We start from the raw sequence: 5929 nt of genomic DNA on the forward strand, positions 1-5929 counted from the left end.
AATATTCACAAATTTCAGAAAACATGCATTCAATGATCAAGAGGACTTTTTATGGGTTATAATGGGGTCAAGGCAAAGGTAGGAAAAATTTTAGGATTTTTGGGTTTAGGAAATAGTAATGTAGAAAAAATAATGGAGCATAGTGATGAGCGATCCTCGGTGTACTTAATCGGTGGAAATGCAGCGGAAGCTCAATTGGGGTTCGGATCACTCTCGTCTCTCACTGAAACGCACACACTCGCAGTGTTTGGAACCCTAGGAGGAGAAATCCTCATCTAAGGTGAAAGTGAGCTCTGAAATTGGGGATAAACCTCTCAAATTAATCAAAGCTCTGTTACAAAAAGGTTGGCTTGCCTTTTATAGCTGAAGGCAACCGGAAAAGAAAACGGAAGAGAAATCTAACAGCAAAGCTGCCGTGAACAACATGTGAAGGTGGAATGCGTGAGGGTTTGGACGGTTCTAACAATCCCTAAGAGAGAAATGAAGAAAAGGGTTGATGCGTGGCTGTGTGTTGACGCGGTTTGAGCTACACACGAAGGAGTTCACGGTCTGAACTCTAGCGGTGTGCTTCCAATGAGAGAAATGTGGAAAACGCGTGATGCGTGATGATGAAACCCTAACAGAGGCGTTAAGAGAGGAACAACGTCATGGCAAACGACTGATTTGATAAGGAACCCTAACACAAGGTAGAGGCGAAACACGTGAAGAAAGGGAACCATAGCCGTGCTTGAAGAATACATCTCCGCGCGTGATGGGGCTTCGTTGCAGATGTTGAAGGAATTGGGCTGGAAGCCCAATATGTGCTGGCAGGATAGCATTCGTGAATGGTGTAGAAGCATGGGCCGATATCGTGCTTCAGCATACGCGTGACTTCAATTCAGAAAGAGAGAGTTTGGGCTGTAGTTCTAGAATGGCCCAACACTAATGTATGTTGCAGAAACATGAAGGTGTGCGATGGAACGAGGCACGGAGGAGAATTGGGCCACAGGCCCAATTTCCAGCACTGCTATAATTGGTAGCTTGGAAAAGTGGGCTGCATTTAGCAAAATAACCCAATTAGAACAAGTTTTATTTAATTAAAAAAAAAATAAAAGAATGGGCCTAGGCATTGGCCAATGTTATGAAAAGCCTCTTAGGGTGGTATTCATTATCCCCTCCCTCTTGAAAAGGATCTGTCCTCAGATCAAGAGGTTTCTTTAAGGCCCACAACAATTAAAGATGAATTTCCTCCAGGATAAAAAATATGTATGCAGTAATCATCAAACAATTTTTCCGTTACTTTCCGAGATGGAAGTAGAAGATACTTGTAAGGAATATATGAAGATGGGCTTTTAAGTTTGAAAGGATTTGGTACATAGCCCACTTTACAAAAATACATATTGTCACTTTGACTTAATTGATACCTAAAAAGTAACTCTAAGTAAAGAAGATTTTTGGAAATTCTTTTGAAGTGTTTAAAATGAATGATGAAGGTGGAAAAACAATTTTAGGGAGAACTAAGACAAAATTATTAACGACAAATAAAGAAGAGTTGAAAGATGGAATTACTCCCTTGAGGTCTATGCAAGAAGTTGTAGGATGTTGTATCTCTACTTCCCTAAGCATTATTTCTTTTCTCTCAATCTCTTTCTCTTTTCTTTTAAACTTCTTCTCTTGTCTTACTCTCTTTCCAAATTCTTTTCTCTCTTTTTCCTCCTTCTCTTTTCTCAGTTGCTCCTCTTCTTCTCTCAATTCTTGTTCAAATTTCTCTCTTTCTTTCTGCTCTCTTCTCTGAATTCTTATTCTTTCTTTTTCTTCCAACTCCCTCATCTCTCTTAAAAGTATTGTGAGTTTTTCCTCCTTCCTCCTTGCTATCTCAATTTTCTTTTTCTCTATCTCACGATCAAAATCAAAGGAAGGTGGTTTGAATGTTCTTCTCATGCATGCTCTCAACTCACTCCAATTTTGAATGGGAGATTTTCTTCCCTTTTCCACTCTAGATTGCTTATAATCCCACCACTCTCTTGCATGTCCTACAAAACTAGAAATGCACAAAGTAAGAAAATAGTATTTACTATGTCTAAGATGGAATGAATGCACCAAATCATCTATTTCCCTCTCCCAAGATATGTATGATAATGCACTTATGTCCTCTCCAAAGAAAGGGAATGTACTCTCATGTGTATGATGCATTTTATCCTCACAATGACTACCTAAATACAATTCACTGTACGAATGAAAACTCATTTTGGAAAACACTTTTGAAACACTTATCTAAACAACTTTTCACAAAGAAACTTTAGGAATTTCTAAAGAGAATATAAAGGAAAATATTTCTAGAGATGTTCCCAGGAAAGGGAGGTGAGTCTTATGGACAGGCTTAGAAACCAAATCTTTCCTAGCCAGAAATCTCTAAATTTCTTTCACAAAACTTCTCACTAAAATTTCCCAACAAAACAGATTTTAATTGTGAAAAACAACTTTCAAAGTGTGTGAAATCCTCTGACCAAAGAAAGGTCAACTAAGTGTTTAAAGATATCACAGAGACATAAAACAAAAACATAAAACATGCATAACACACACATAACCTGGACATGGAAAACATAAAGAACAAGAAAACATAAAAACAAGAAAACATAAACTAGACGAAAAGTTTTCCTAAGTGAAGAATCAAGTGGAACTTGGAACCCCTTGATGACCTCACACTACACGTTAAGAAGCTATTACACACTAAGCTAAGGTTAGGATTGCTCTAAAGCATTTTCCACCTAAGCCAAATGAAACAGAAACTGAAATTAAGAAAAAATTACACCACAAAATTCTGTGATATCAAAACAAACAGAAATGGGAAAAATTTGCAATTGGAATTGGACCAGTTTGCTCTCTATTTGCTCTCGCGTGTTTGCACTCCTTCTTTAAGTCCCAACTCACTCCACAAGTCCTCTAGGAATGCTATCTCAATGTCTTTTCCCACAATTCATCCTGCAGCTCTACCTTCAAGAGAAAGGTACCTACAAAGTTGCCAAAGCAGTGAGTTGTATGCCAACTGAAACAAGATCACTCACGATCTTCCAGATAAGAAGAACAAAGCAGAAAATCAAGAAAAGCTCAAATGGAAGAATTGGACAACATCAAGTGAAGGATTGAATGACAAACTCAATGAAATAAGCAAACAAGACAAGCAAGAAAAAGGCAAAGCAGTAAAGGATAGCACACAAAAGAGAACCTAAGGAATGTGTCTAGAACAAGATTAACAAAACTAAAATCAAACAAAACTCAAACAAGTTGAATCAAGAGCATATGCAAGTTAAAAATTAAGAGGAAAGTAGTATCTATGTGAACTGTGGAGCACGTTGTTTTACTCAAATCAGTGGTTCAAACATGCACTTTGCAGACCAGAAATACTTATCATGAATTACTCAACATAGATCTTTTTCACTGGAACTGCAATACAAATGATATAGCAGATACGACACATCAACAAGTAGCAATTTCAATGATCAAATTCTGAAAAAAAAACAGCAGTAGCAACTCAACAAATTACATGGCAGAGCTGAATCTAAGACATGAAGAGATTAATGGAGCAAGAATCAATGAAAAGATGCGGGCTAGTGAAACTGATATAGGCACTAAAACTATATGCAAACAACACTGACTTTGTGATTCAAACAAAATGAAACAGCTGCACTATGAATCTGATAAAACATAAACTTATTGAAACAGAAGTGAAAAATTGTTGGTTTAAAGCAACTGATATTGCATAAACGCAATGTTTCATTGTGAATCCAATGTTCACTCCACAATTCAGTCAAGCAACAAGGAGAATTAAAATAATGCCAACTGATGCAACTTGTAAGAACATGATCTGAACAAGGCAGATTCAAAAGCAAGCAAATCTAAACACACATGGCCAAGTAAGATATGCAACATTTGAGAGATCAAGACAAACTAAACCAGCACTAGACAAAAAAAAAATGAAAACAAAGTATTGGCATTCAAAGCAAATAAACAATAATTGCAGTGTTGAATTCAAATTCCAATGACCAAGCAATATGTGGAAAATCTGGACATGAATTGAGCAAAGCAAATCTGAATTGCAGAAGGAAACAGGAAACCCGTGAATGCTCACATTGATTGATGCAACGCTCAAATTCAAGAAAAAAAATACTAGGCCAGCAATGAAGTTCAAACAGCAACAAAGCAATCAAAAGAGCAAAAACACAGCCTATGTGTGGACCAAAACCAACTAGAATTCCATTGAAACGATCTGAACAAAGCATATGTATCATCAAAGCAGTGGAAAACATGACAGTTTGGCCAGCATAATCATTGGCAAGAGTAAATCAGGAACAATGAAAAAGAAATCAGGCACGATTAAAACCAGGAACAGCTAGAAGCATACACTGCAGAACAATTGCCAATGATCTAATAGCAATTAAAGAACACCACAAAACACAAATTGAGATACTAGACACACATTTTACAATTGAAATTGAAACAACACACAAAAATTAGGGACAACTCTATGGAATCAGTGACATATCAAACAACGAAACATTACCAAAGACAAAACACGAGATTATAAAATTTTAAAGCTAAGGAAGCAAAACTGAAATTAAACCTACTTGACATTCAATGAGCGGCAGATTCAGAAAGCTAAACATTAAACCATCACAGTATTGATTCAGAAAAAATCAGGACAATTACACTTGAATCAATTTCAGCAAACAAAATCACCACGACACAGATTTAACAGACAAAAACAGACTCAATCAGCGCATGAACAAGACCGAAATCGAACAGCGAAGAAGAAAAACACTAAGATAAGAGAAAGAACACTTATCTTTGAAGCGAGCCTAAACGCGGCGGTCCAACCGGTGAACCTGGTGCTCCTGATACCAAATGATGAGCGTTCTTCAGTGTAGTTGATCGATGGAAATGCAGCGGAAGCTCGATTGGGGTTCGGATCACTCTCGTCTCTCACTGAAATGCACACACTCGCAGTGTTTGGAACCCTAGGAGGAGAAATCCTCATCTAAGGTGAAAGTGAGCTCTGAAATTGGGGATAAACTTCTCAAATTAATCAAAGCTCTTTTACAAAAATGTTGGCTTGCCTTTTATAGCTGAAGGCAACCGGGAAAAGAAAACGGAAGAGAAATCTAACGGCAAAGCTGCCGTGAACAACATGTAAAGGTGGAATGCCTGAGGGTTTGGACGGTTCTAACAATCCATAAGAGAGAAATGAAGAAAAGGGTTGATGCGTGGCTATGTGTTGACGCGGTTTGAGCTACACACGAAAGAGTTCACGGTCTGAACTCTAGCGGCATGCTTCCAATGAGAGAAATGTGGAAAACGCATGATGTGTGATGATGAAACCCTAACAAAGGCGTTAAGAGAAGAACGACGTGATGGCAAATGACTGATTTGATAAGGAACCCTAGCACAAGGTAGAGGTGGAACACGTGAAGAAAGGGAACCCTAGTCATGCTTTAAGAATACATCTCCACGCGTGATGGGGCTTCGCTGCAGATGTTGAAGGAATTGGGCGGGAAGCCCAAAATGTGCTGGCAGGATAGCATCCGTGAATGGTGTAGAAGCATGGGCCGATATCGTGCTTCAGCATATGCGTGGCTTCAATTCAGAAAGAGAGTGTTTGGGTTGCAGTTCTAGAATGGCCCAACACTAACGTATGTTGCAGAAACATGAAGGTGTGCGGATGGAACGAGGCACGGAGGAGAATTGGGCCACAAGCCCAATTGCCAGCACTGCTATAATTGGTAGCTTGGAAAGGTGGGCTGCATTTAGCAAAACAACCCAATTAGAACAAGTTTTATTTAATTAAAAAAAATAAAATAAAAGAATGGGCCTAGGCATTGGCCAATGCTATGAAAAGCCTCTTAGGGTGGTATTCATCACATAGTTTCAAAAACAACCCTTTTTCTTTTATTCT

General features: G+C 38.3%; 1 long non-coding RNA gene across 1 annotated transcript; it reads right to left on the bottom strand.

The window, feature by feature from the left end:
• Positions 1–299: 299 nt before the first annotated feature.
• Positions 300–5631, bottom strand: LOC114185877 (uncharacterized). The gene is made up of 2 exons (XR_003604910.2): positions 2853–5631; positions 300–1033 (listed from the first exon to the last, which is right to left on the bottom strand). It is a non-coding gene; the product is annotated as an uncharacterized LOC114185877 (long non-coding RNA).
• Positions 5632–5929: the final 298 nt, after the last annotated feature.

This window comes from Vigna unguiculata, chromosome 5 (genome assembly GCF_037176805.1).
Source record: "Vigna unguiculata cultivar grain cowpea cultivar isolate G323 ecotype 2 chromosome 5, ASM3717680v1, whole genome shotgun sequence".
In the NCBI taxonomy this organism is placed as follows: Eukaryota; Viridiplantae; Streptophyta; class Magnoliopsida; order Fabales; family Fabaceae; genus Vigna; species Vigna unguiculata.